The sequence below is a fragment of the Thamnophis sirtalis genome, unplaced genomic scaffold, assembly GCF_051295495.1.
Source record: "Thamnophis sirtalis isolate CommonGarterSnake01/CBP01778 unplaced genomic scaffold, rThaSir2_p1.2 scaffold_6, whole genome shotgun sequence".
NCBI lineage: Eukaryota > Metazoa > Chordata > Lepidosauria > Squamata > Natricidae > Thamnophis > Thamnophis sirtalis.
The window spans coordinates 65,648,061-65,661,786 of NW_028261386.1; the positions used below are offsets into that span (position 1 = coordinate 65,648,061).

Sequence of the window (13,726 nt, forward strand, 5' to 3'; positions counted from 1 at the left end):
TGATTATGAATCAGCAATTGTGATTCTAAACAGTGGCAACCGAATCAAAGTTTTAAGATACTTAACGCGCAATCATCTCGACTTTAAGGTAAGCACAATTAAGTTGAAACTAAATAAAGGCTAACAGCAAACATCTGTGACACACTAAAAAAATACTTTGCTTCACAAAGTTGCAAGAAATAAAAGTAGATGGTAACAGATAAGATGTGGGCTCAGCTCAAAGAGATTACTGAAATGTCATTGGAAAAACAATGGGAAAAGACAATGAGCAATGAGCACTTGTTCATGTTTTCACAGGAAGTGAACCCAACTTGATTGTATCTAATCAGTGGTGGGATCCAGATCCCGGTGCAAGCAGTACAGTGCAACAGGGCCCAGCGTCCATCACATGAACACATAGTGCGCGCCTGCATCCTTACCTCCTGTGACACTTCTGTGATGCTCCAGCTGCTCGGTGGAGCATCGCACAGGCCTCGTATGCTCCGTGCATGGAAGAGCTCAAATACAGGTAAGGAGGGCAGGTGGGCCCTCCAGTGCACCCTACCGAAACGTTACCTGGTACTCCCAGCAGGCACTGGTACGCTCGTACAGGGGTGTACCGCCTGCAACCCACCACTGTATCTAATGATCTATTTCTTTATAAGTCATTTATAATGATTATTTAATTGTAACATTGTTCACAATAAATTATTTCCATAAATAAATAAAATAAATTGTATTTACTATACCAATAAAATATAGTGTCTATTGACCCAACTTGGGTTTGGTGATGGTTTTATCCAACTCCATCATGACTTTCATCTAATAAAGGCATAGGAGTCAGCTTTTGATGGAGTAGACAAGCAGCCTCTTTATTCCTCCATTTTCTTTCAGGAAAACAACAGCCTCCAATCATATCCTGCAGATTAAACATGATCAAGTAGTGCAATTTGATTTGTTCAAACATCACAATTCACTTTCCAAAAATTTAGTACCTTCTATATTGAGCTGTATATTTTACTTTCTGAGGTTAAAATGTTGAATTTAAGTTTTTTTCTTTTAAAAAGTGCTGTTTTGGGACAAGAATGTAATGAATATTAATTATAATAACATCATTTTCTGTAGCTTGGCGCTCTCTAGAAGTGTTGGATCTACAACCTCCAAGATTCTAAATGACCAGAAAGCGACACTGAGCTCTTTTATATTAATTCATCTCTGTAATAGTTTCAAATGCTCTGCATTGCATCGGCATATAGTAATTACCCTACTGTCTATGAATAACCATGGAATCTGCTGAGCTCCCTAAACTGTCAGAACATTGTTTGAGTCACTCAAATGTAACCAGATTCTAGGCTTGTCCCATCTATAATTCACCAAGCTTTTTGTCAATCCGTCAGTCATGAATGCCGGGTCCAGGACTTTGCAGACCCAGTTCGGCATCCAGATCTATAGATTTATTACTTTCCTGGCAGGTGAGCTTATCAACTGTTTCCCACAGCTCCTGTTGTTTGCCCTTTTGTAGTGACAATACTCATTACTTCCCTCTGAAGTAAATTCAGGATAGCAGAAGGGAAAGATTAATATACCTGTGTTCATATTTTCTGAATATTGAAAATGATGGACTGGCAAGCAGATTATGGTGTATGGGAGGTTTAAAATAATATATCATCGTCTTTATCATAATCACATAGCATTCATAACAGAGATATATAACAAATTAAGGAAATCATTTTGAACCAATGTCCTTCTGGATTTATGAAATATTGAGGAAATTTTCTTTTAATGGTATCCATACTATTGAAATATTCCTATGGTGGGAATACTCTTCTTTTTTCCTCCTATTTTTCTTCTTTTTCTTCTTGCATTTCTTTTTTTTCTATTCTTGTTCTGATTTCTGTTATATTTTAACCAGTAGTGAATTATTTTTTACTATTGGTTCTGTGAGCGTAGCTTGGTGGGAGTAGCAGGGGAAGGATACTGCAAAATCCCCATTCCTTCTCCACTCCTGGGGGAAGGATATTGCAAAATTTTCATTCCCACCCCACTCTGGGGCCAGCCAGAGGTGGTATTTTCTGGTTCTGTGAACTACTCAAAATTTCCGCTACCGGTTCTACAGAACTGTCAGAACCTGCTGAATTTCATCCCTGATTTTAACACTGTAAAACTATTTAAAAAAAGAGAGGGCCTAGTGGTATGAAGTAACATGACAGAAGTGTATATCATAACAAGCATATGTGACAGCATTACAAAGAGCTGCAATGCTGTACTTAAAGGGACTCTAGAGATCACCTGAAGGATGGAAGCAGGGATGGGTTCCTGCCAGTTCTAACCTCTTCTATAGAAGAGGTTCCACAAATCTACCATGCTGTTTAGAACCGGTTCCAGCTCCCTCCCACCGCCCGTCCGCACCACGCATGCCCCATCCACCACTCAATGATTGGCTGGCTCACCAATCACCCCGCCCATCTCTAAGAGTCCTATCTAAACCTTAAAGTCTTAAAGCTGTCAAGTTTGAACATCCCTGGGTTTTTTTTTCCTAAAGGGTTAGGGGTGCAAGGGTTTTGTACCTTGACAGCTTTAAGACTTGCACACTTCAATGCCAGAGTTCCTGCGCCAACATGACTGGAGGAAGAATTCTGGGAGTTGAAGTCCACAAATCTGAAAGCTGTCATCCTTGGGGGTTTTTGGTTGCTAAGCAAGGGCGTTGTTAAGTGAGTTTCACCACATTTTATAAGTTGGCCATACCCACCCAGTCACATGACTGTCAAGCCACTCCCACTCGGTCACATGGCTGGCAAGCCACTCCCACAAAGCAGGCCACACTTACAGAAGAGGTTCTAAAAATTTTTGAAACCCACCACTGGATGGAAGTGTTCCTCATCATAGTCTCCTTGCTAATGCTAAACGAATGTAGGCAACCCATTCCTGAGGAGACTGAATTCACATTGTTGTGAATCTTGTAATCTGTACAGATGCAATAGCGCCCAGTGGAAATTTGGATTTTCACGCCTTATCTATAGTTAGTCTCTACACACACACACCCAAGCAACAGAAACCTACACATCTTACCCAGAGAAACACATTTTGCTGCCTTGGATAGATTGGAGGGAAAAATATATTGCAATAGAAAAATGTACTTCATTCAGAGTTTTCATCTGAGAAATTACTTTTTGCAGCCAAAAAAAATCTCATCTCACACAGAGAAACATATTTTCTGTTTTGGACATATTGGGGTAAACAATATTTTGCAATAGAACAATGTACATCATTCACAGTTTTCATTTTGCAGTCAACACTTATTTTCTAAAGTGATTGGAATGTCTTGTTTGAACTCGTTGAATGAATCTTTATATTAAAAGGTATTGCCAGATACAAAATTGGTAGCATCAGAGAGCCAAGAAGCACATATTGCAGTATCTGAATATATCCATAAAGACATTTCAGTGGCATATAAGTGAAGGGAAGCAGCCATTCAGTATATTTTTAAAATTATTATCTTTTCCATATGGCATTACTATAAAAAGTACTAGCTTTAGAACCACGGTAGGAATTTATTCAAGGATCCCATGTTACTTTCTGTTCAAACTGTAGAAGAGCTGGAGACAATATTTTAAAATCTTGGCAGGGCATATCTAACGTTTTTCATGTTTACACTATATCATTCCTTGTCAGTCTATCATGGTGAAGGGACAACTGGGCCATGAAAAAAAATTCATGTTTAAGACTAATGACTGGACCAAATCCCTTTTTTGTAGATTAAATTGTGGATAAGCTTGGCTTCACAGAAGTAAGAAACCATTGATCATTTCTCAGTCCCATACCCTACAGAAAACTCTCTCCCTGGTGGAAATTTTGTCCTCATTTGCTCAGTACAACCTACACCATGGGTTCCTAAATATGCTAAGTAGAAATTAAAATACTGTGTAAGGTGTACTGTAAGTTATAATGTAAATTGATATAAGAAGTCCAAAAGAGTAATAAGAAAGGAGGTTGAGTTATAGTAGTACAGAAACTATATGCTAAAACATAGTATTTAAGGCTTAATATATTAAGTATAATATAACTATAATATAATTATACTATAATAGAAATACAGAGAACTTATGTAAGGGAAATAGACACTGAAACATTAAATTTATGAAACTTTTTAAATAAAATCCTCTAACAGCCATAAACCAAAGCCACAACTTTCCTATGTTAATTCTCTTGTCTTAAAGAACATTTTAAATTGACAAAAAATATGATTATTTCTAGAATCACATGACTCAGTACGGTAGGGTCAAGATAGAGAAAGATCTGAGCCCCATCTAACAAAATAAAATTCAATGGTGAGAAAAGTAAAGTTCTAAATTTAGGGAAGAAAAACCAAATGCACAGGTATAGAATAGGTGGTACCTGGCTGAATATAATAAGTGCAAGAGGGAATTCGGAGTTCCAATGGACAATAACTTTAATAAGAGCTAGCAGTGTGCTGCAGCTTCCAAAAAAGCCAACACTGCATTAACAGAGGGATAGAATCAAGATCACAAGAAGGGTTAGTGCCAATTTATAATGCCTTGGTACGATCCCATCTGGAATACTGCATCCAGTTTGGATTACCACAATATAACAAACATGTTGAGACTTTGGAAAGAGTGCAGAAAAGAGCAACAAAGATGATTAGAGGGCTGGAGGCTAAAACAAACGAAGAATGGTTGCAGGAATTGGGTATGTCTAGTTTAATGAGAAGAAGGACTGGGTTGACATGATAGCAATGTTTCAACATTGAAGGACTGACACAAGGAAGAGTGGGTCAATCTATTCTCCAAAGCATCAGAAGGAAAGAGAAGAAGTAATGGATAGAGACTAATCAAGGAGAGATGCAACCTAGAACTAAGGAGAAATTTCCTGCCAGTTAGAACTATTAATCTGTGCTATGACTTCCCTTCAGAAGTTGTGGTGCTCCAATGCTGGAGGTTTTAAAAATGAGATTGGACAACCATTTGTCTGAAATGATATAGTTTCCTACTTGAGCAGGCAGTTAGACTAGAAGGCCTCCAAAAACCCTTCCAATTGTATAATTCTGTTATTCTGGATCAGAGGTGGGTTGCCGCTGGTTTGGACTGGATCGGCCGAACCAGTACTAGCAGTGGCAGGAGGTTCCGCCCACCCGCCCGGACGCTTCTGCGGATGCACAGAAGCGCCGCGTGCGTGTGTGCCTGAACCGATAGTAAAAAAATTGGCAACCACCTCTGTTCTGGATGCAGAAGCAGTCTCTTCTAGTAGCAGCATGATCCCAGAAGAAGATCCCAGAAGAAGGAATAACGGATGGAAACTGACCAAGGAGAGATTCAACCTAAAAATAAGGAAGAACTTTCTGACAGTGAGAACAATCAACCAATGGAACAATTTGCCTTCAGAAGTTGTGGGGGGCTTCATCACTTGAGACTTTCAAGAGGAGATTGGACTGCCATTTGTCAGAAATGGTGTAAGGTTCTCCTGCTTGAGCGAGGGTTGGACTAGATGACCTATAAGGTCCCATCCAACTCTGTTAATCTTTTAACATTATTTGCTTTAATAGGTTGTAGAGTCATACTTACATATGTTCTGAACTGCCTTTTCTGCATCAAAACTGAAGCATTAAACAGTCTGTATATATGTATGTTTGTTATATAATGTTATGTATAACTATATATAATTCTATGATAAAACATAACATTAAAAAGAAAGGTAAGGAATTTAAAGTTGAAGGGATCACTTTGCCAAGAAATTGCAGAAGGAAATATTCTTCCACTAGAAAGTTTACTGGCTTATAATTGAAGTCTAATATATCCTTTTACTGATGTTGAGTTTCTAAACAGGAGACATGACTTATCCATGAAAATGGTAAGGAGGAAAGCTAAGAAATTAAAATTGGAGTTCATAAAAGGTAAAGGTTGTGGGCCATAGCTATTATTATAGAAGTAATAATAGAACTAAATATATATTTGGCCAATTATATTTATTCTCCTGAGCATTACATTCATAATGTGATAATTGTTTGGGTTTTTGTTTGCTTTAATTCTTCATTATTATACCTACAGTAGCTTTAGCTTCAGCAGAATTTTGCCACAAGTTATTACTTTTTCTCCTTGCTAAAATAAGTATGAGGGTGATATTTAAAAACAAGTCTACAGGCAGAATGATATTGCTTTGTTATGCAGTGATATCACTAACAGAGAAATGAATCAAATAGAAAATATCAAAGGAATTAAATTTAAGGAATTCCTAAATATTTTCATTAATGCTAAAATTGTTAGATGACAGGCATTTGTGGTTTGCACAGAAGTTTAAAAGGTATTTCTTACAGATGAAAATGTTTTATAACAATTTGACATTTTGTTTTTTTTAATTAGGAAGGCAGCAAAACTTGTAATATTCAGCATATAAGAACAAAATTAAAGAATGCAAAAGTTTTGTTTTTGCTTATTGTGGTTATTTATTTATTTGTTTGTTTGCTTAATTGATTTCTATAGCTTATCTCAGCAAATGGGTGGCTCATCATTTAAAAATACATATTACAATATATGAGATGATGAATGGCTGGATGGCTGGATGGCTGGATGGCTGGCTGGCTGGATGGATGGATGGATGGATGGATGGATGGATGGATAGATAGATAGATAGATAGATAGATAGATAGATAGATAGATAGATAGATGATAGATAGATAGATAGATAGATAGATAGATAGATGATAGACAGACAGATATAGAACCTTTGTTCAATATGCCTTTAGCATCTATGTGATTGTTTTTTAAAAGGTTTTTTAAAATATATATTTTGTAGGTAGCTTTTAAAAAAATCATAAAACAGGGATAAAATATTTTGTAGCTTTGCTTTAACATCAAAATAATCTTAGATTAAGAAATCCAAAAGATTTATTCTTGAATTGAAAACAACAAAGATTATCCTAATATTGATAGCATTTAAGATCTTAATAGAATATAGAAGCACATTTTATAAGGCAGAAAGAAAACCCAAATAGATTGTCAAGAGAGAAAGCAATTTGGAAGAAACTTGAATAGAAGAGGAAAAAAAGAAAGAAGAATAAGAATGAAAGAAGAATGAAAGAAAGAATAGAAGAAAAAAGAGGGAGGGAGGACAGAAGAAAGGAAGATGGATATGTATTAAAAAGGGAAAGGAATATAGTAATACTACCTTAGAATAGAAAAATGACAGATGTTCACCCTTCCCATACACTGTACCCCTGAAATGGGATCCCTTTCAACTTCAGTTCTCAATATTACCCCAAAAACTCTATTTAGTAGCTGGACCTATACCTGAACTACTGTTGATTCAATGTTATTTTAAAAGTTCTATATGTGCTCAATCACATTTCAGTTTGGGCTGCCTAATTTTGTCTTCAGACCAGAAGGGCTATTCAGCCGGCTCTTACCGGTTTGGGCAAACCGGTAGTGGCACCTGCTGGAGGCTCCGCCCCCATCTACCCCTGCCCGACGTAATGCGTGACCTTCTGTGCATGCACACTCACATTTGTGAACCAGTAGAGAAGGTAAGTGAACCCCACCACTGCTTCAGACCTTTCTTTAATGGCAGTTTCTTGACTTTGAAAAATACCTACCTTTGCCTTTTGGCCAAGTAAAAAATTCTTGTACAAGCATCTTTCTGATTGGTAAGTTGGGAAGCCATTTAGTGTCATCAACATTACTGTCATTAGTTTTGTCTTTTCGATTTTGAATGTAAACAATTTTTATAGATTTGATTGCTTCTTAATCCTCCTGTTATTAATGTTTCCCAGACTTACTCAATTTGTAATATTGGAAAATAAGATTGAGGCCAATACTATAAAATGATTTTTTAAAACTCCTGTGATCACAAAATCTATTTCTCTAAAGTATTTTGGCATAGGCTGTTCCTCTTACAAACACTATTGTCAATATTCTGTACCAAATCACTCCCTCAAAATAATCGGACTGCACTGTTGCTGCAGTTTTTCATTTGTTTAAATTGATCAGAAACAAACTGCAGAAGCATCTAATCTTATGTTTTACTATATAATTCCAAAGAAACATTGAAATTTTTTATTTTGGTGTTCTTCTCTATTCATAGAAGATACATGGTGGGTCTGGGTTTTTTTAAACAATGATTTAAACTAAACCATAATTCTTTTCTTCATCTGCCAGAATGAAGAGCAGCAGTAACAGCAACCTATTGCTTTTCTGGATATTTTAGATAAATGGTGTTTTGTTAAATGTTTAATTCCCCACCCCACCCCTTAATTTGGCTGACATAGATGAAATTTGTACTTCTGGGTACTGGGAAAAGAACTTTTAAGTAAGAATAATGACTTCAAAGTCTTAAAATACTTTCTTCTCCTGATTGTGCATGCACATATAATGAATTCATGAATGTGATGGATGGTATAACATTTGGCTGATGAAGGTTACCTCTCAATATGCTTGGAGGGGAAAATGTTGGTCACATTTCTTCAGCTGCCAAGTCAAACAGAAGTTAAAATAAGAAATTTACATGTTTACTGTTCTTGATATCATACTTAGTCCTGATTTTATTTATTCTGATTTCTTATCTAAAATACCATTGTTTGAGTTCATATACTGTATCATACTAAATCACAAACCATGGGCTACTGATAAACAATGACCAACTTCCCAAAAGTACAGTAAACCAAAAACCAAGCAAGCCATCTTATGGTTCAGTTTAATGTGTAAATCCAACCAGCATTTAGCAATAGCAATAGCAGTTAGACTTATATACCGCTTCATAGGGCTTTCAGCCCTCTCTAAGCGGTTTACAGAGTCAGCATATCGCCTCCACAGTCTGGGTCCTCATTTCACCCACCTCGGAAGGATGGAAGGCTGAGTCAACCTTTAAAACATGAAGTGGTTAGTTCACTATTTAAGAGTTAAGAAGAATTCCTAATCTGAAGAGAGAGAGGGAAAACCACATATGGGTAAGTTTTGCAAATTAATTGGGTAGAGAAAAGATTTCAAAAGGCATGGTGTAGAAAACTGCTGTGAAAACATTTGTTTCATTATTAAATGGACAGGCTAATGGGAATTCATTATCAAAAGTTGTCAGCTGTGTCTAATACAAAGTTTTGCTCCTCTTTTTACATTGTTATTATTATTATTCTATATTGTTTCTGTTGAACTTCATATCTAGTTTAGGCAATAAAGCTAGGCAATAAATTATGGATTTCCAGACATTTAATCCTTAATTCAGCTCTCTGCACTGGCGAAGATTTGGCAGAAGATTCCCAGACATGACTCAGCTAAGCTGAAAATCTTAATGGCACAGAAGCATGAGGTCTTAACACAATTGTCCAGTTCCCACTGCAGAGAAAATAATTCAAAGCTTTTAAATGTTTAGACTCCTGTGGTTAAATTATTTCTTTCACCTTTCTGCGCTACTTGGCAGTTTGATGGCCTTCAGTGGTTGCCATACATTTAGATAATGGCTTCTCTAGCTTGGGAACCTCTGGTCCCCAACTCATCATCTTCAACCTTTGCATGGTATGCTATTGCTTATTCACAGCAGTTTCATCTTAGGGGCTCCTTGTAAACAAGTATGGACTGCCATCCAAGGCTTGTAAGGGAAATGTTATTATTCAGGATAGGATGTACCAGAGAAAGTATTCAGCCAGTTCTGACCAGTTCTGGAAAACCAGTAGCAGAAATTTTGAGTAGCTTGGAGAACTGGTAAATACCACCTCTGACTGGCCCCACCCCCATCTATTCTATGCCTCCCGAGACCCATCTTATCAGGAGGAAATGCAGATTTTGCAGTAACCTTCCCTTACCATGCCCACCAAGCCATGCCACACTTACCAAGCCAAGCCACGCCCACAGAACTGGTAGTAAAAAAAATTTGAATCCCACCACTGGGATGTACAGTGTGTTTGAGTATTTTAGAGAGTGGGGAAGTTTTATTTTCTCTTCTCAATCTGTTTATAATAGATGGTTCTTTTTTGAGAATAGCAATAGCAATAACATATACCATTCCATAGTGCTATACAGCACTCTTTAATCAGTTTGCAATGTCAGCATATTGTCCCCAACAATCTGAGTCCTGATTGAACTGACCACAGAAGAATGGAAGATTATGGAAGTCAACTTCAAGGCCCTTCAGAATCAAACTCCAGGCTGTGGGCAGAGTTAGCCTGAGTACTGCATTCTAACCACTGCGCCACCATGGCTCGGAATCAGTATGACTCAATTTATTTATTTTTAATCTTTTAAAAAAAACTTCATTGGACATGTATTTGATTTAAGGAAATATTTGGTTTATGTCTCTTAACTGTTTGAATGGAAAGGTATAATAAGTTATACTAAGGTTTGGCTGTAATCAATGAATGTTGCAGTGTGTTCTGAATAAAAACTGGAAGCTGTATTTCTATCTTAAGGTTTTATATGTAGGATCTATTATGTAGTTTCCTTATATATCTATTGTGCAGCTACCGTTTCAGGCTGTTGGCAGGAAAGAAGTTATTTAATTCCTGCTGGAGGTTTGTGACCATAGAATTCAGATAATGATCATCATCAGTGAATGTTAAGTAGATATTCTAAGTATTGACAAATTAGGCTATCCTATTTATGGTTATTGTTTGGGGGTTGATTTAGATGTGTTTTCCACAAAAAGTATAATAGTTCTGAATTAAAAGGAGCAAAATTTGATTATTCAGTGTCCTGTTTTATCAGCCCAGACTATACTACTGTACTTGTAATCCATTTCTGTGGGAGATGTTGGTAGTGATGCTAATAACAATTCTTCATATTTTAAATATGACTTCTGTATATCACAAAAATGATTTCTCCAATTTCCGCATAAATGCAGTAAGAAAGGACTGACCAAGTAAAAATCAAAATTGCATATCTAGTCTTTGTAAAAATTGAGGAATTTTAAATTTAGCAGGCTAAAATCAAGCAGAATGTTAATTTTAAGAACCTTAAAATGAAATATTATTGATTCCATGTGTAAATATATTAAAACTTAAAGATTTGAAGCTATAAAACTTTAAAGTACACAGTGGACATATTCAGTGAATTATCCCCTAATAAGTGTCCAGAGATGGTCCTTTAAGTTTCTCTGTTTTGGCATTTTGCAGCATTTCAAGAACAAAAATTATGCACTGTAGCAACATTCTTCCAAGAAAAATATTTTGTAATTGTTCAGTGCAAAAGCAGTGATAACTTTAAAAGGCTCAGCATTCTAAATTTAATATAACTATTGGCTAAGGCTAAAGTTATATTTTCCTACATTGCCCAAAGCTGCTTTTCAGAAAATCCATTTTATCTAATGTAGGTAAAGAAAAATCCACTAATACCCAATTTAAGATAATATACGTACCTATTTGGGAAGTACTGCTGTAGATCTTACTCAGATTACCTGGAGAATTTTTAAGATAAAAAAATTCATATTTTCATTTCATTTTTTTCATTTTAATTTTATTTGTATGCCGCCCTTTTCCCTGAAAGGGACTCAGGGCGGCTCACAACTCAAAGGGAGGGAAAAAAAACAAACAAAGTTACAAAAAACATAGAAACCATACATAGTTTAAAAAAAAACACAACAATCATACCATTCGAAGTGGGGCAGCGAGTCTTTAGGCCCAGGCCTGTTAGAACAGCCAGGTTTTAAGGGCTATGCGGAAGGCCTGGAGGGTGGTGAGGGTACGAATCTCCACGGGGAGTTCGTTCCAGAGGTCGGAGCAGCCACAGAGAAGGCCCTCCTCCGGGTAGTCACCAGTCGACACTGGCCGGCTGATGGAATTCGGAGGAGGCCTAGTCTGTGGGATCTAATTGGTCTAGTGGAGGTAATTGGCAGTAGGCGGTCTCTCAAGTACCCAGATCCAATACCATGAAGGGCTTTGTAGGTGACAACTAGCACCTTGAAGCGTACCCGGAGATCAACAGGCAGCCAGTGCAGCTCGCGGAGGATAGGTGTTACGTGGGTGAACCGAGGCGCACCCACGATCGCTCGCGCGGCTGCATTCTGGACAAGCTGAAGTCGCCGAATACTCTTCAAGGGCAGCCCTATGTAGAGCACGTTGCAGTATTCCAGTCTGGAGGTCACAAGGGCACGAGTGACTGTTGTGAGAGCCTCCCGGTTCAGGTAGGGACGCAACTGGTGCACCAGGCGAACCTGGGCAAATGCCCCCTGGTCACAGCTGACAAATGGTGTTCAAAAGTCAGCTGTGGGTCCAGGAGGACTCCCAAGTTGCGGACCCTATCTGAGGGGCGTACTATTTGACCCCCCAGCCTGAGAGGTGGAACACTTGGCCAATTAGTAGGAGGGAAGCACAGCAGCCACTCGGTCTTATCTGGATTGAGTACAAGCTTGTTAACCCCCATCCAGTCCCTAACAGCCTCGAGGCCCTGGCATATCACGTCCATCGCTTCATTGAGTTGGCACGGGGCGGACAGATACAGCTGTGTATTGTCCGCATACTGGTGGTATTTTATCCCGTGCCATCGAATGATCTCACCCAGCGGTTTCATGTAGATATTGAAAAGAAGGGGGGACAGGACCGAACCCTGCGGCACCCCATATGTTAGGGGCCTAGGGGTCGATCTCTGCCATCCGACCAACACCGACTGCAACCTGTCTGAGAGGTAAGAGGAGAACCACCGTAAAACAGTGCCTCCCACCCCCACCTCCCGCAGTCGTCGCAGAAGGATACCATGGTCGATGGTATCGAAAGCCGCCGAGAGGTCAAGGAGTACTAGGATGGAGGCATGACCTCCATCCCTGGCTCTCCAGAGATCATCGATCAATGCGACCAAAGCAGTTTCCGTGCTGTAGCCAGGCCTGAAACCCGACTGGAAGGGATCTAGATAACTGGTTTCCTCCAAGGACCGCTGGAGCTGAAAGGCCACCACCTTCTCAACAACCTTCCCCACAAAGGGGAGGTTGGAGACTGGACGATAGTTGTTTAGGACAGCTGGATCCAAAGATGGTTTCTTCAGGAGGGGTCTCACCACCGCCACTTTTAATGCGGGGGGAAAGACCCCCTCCCAAAGGGAGGCAGTAACAACCGCCTGGATCCATCCCCGTGTCACCTCCCTGCTGTTAACAACCAGCCAGGAGGGGCACGGGTCCAGTACACATGTGGAGGCACTTACAGCTCTCATGGCCTTGTCCACGTCCTCAGGGGTAACAGCTTGAAAATCAATCCAGTGATGTCCTACCAGATTATCCCTTGGTGCCTCAGCTGGTTCTGCAGGATTGGAGTCCAGGTCCGCCCGAAACTGAGCAACTTTATCCGCGAGGAATTGGACATAGTCCTCAGCTCTGCCCTGCAAAAGATCGCTCGTATCCCTCCTATTTAGGAGGGAACGGTTTATCCTGAACAAGGCGGCTGGGCGCGACTCAGCGGAAGCAATCAGAGAGGCAATGTGTGTTCTTTTTGACGCCCTAATTGCCCGGATATAGACTCTGATGCTGGATGTTAAAAGTGCTCGGTCCGACTCGGACTTGCTGGATCTCCATCGGTGCTCTAGGCGTCTCTTTCGGCGCTTCATCTCCCGGAGTTCCTCAGTAAGCCAAGGGGCCCTCCTGGATCCACTGCCTCGGATCGGCCGTAAAGGCGCAATTCAGTTAAGAGCCTCTGTCGCTGCTGAATTCCAAGCAGCAACCAGAGTCTCCGCCGGACTGCGGGCGAGAGTATCAGGAATAACCCCAAGCTCCGTCTGAAAACCCGACGGGTCCATAAGTCACCTGGGGCGGAACCACCTGGTCGGTTCCT

The 13,726-nt window shown here is 39.3% G+C and overlaps 1 long non-coding RNA gene across 1 annotated transcript; it reads right to left on the bottom strand.

Annotated features, from left to right (window-relative positions):
* Positions 1-670: 670 nt before the first annotated feature.
* Positions 671-11,368, bottom strand: LOC148045002 (uncharacterized). Its single transcript, XR_015697157.1, has 3 exons — positions 11,329-11,368; positions 8,409-8,453; positions 671-898 (listed from the first exon to the last, which is right to left on the bottom strand). It is a non-coding gene; the product is annotated as an uncharacterized LOC148045002 (long non-coding RNA).
* Positions 11,369-13,726: the final 2,358 nt, after the last annotated feature.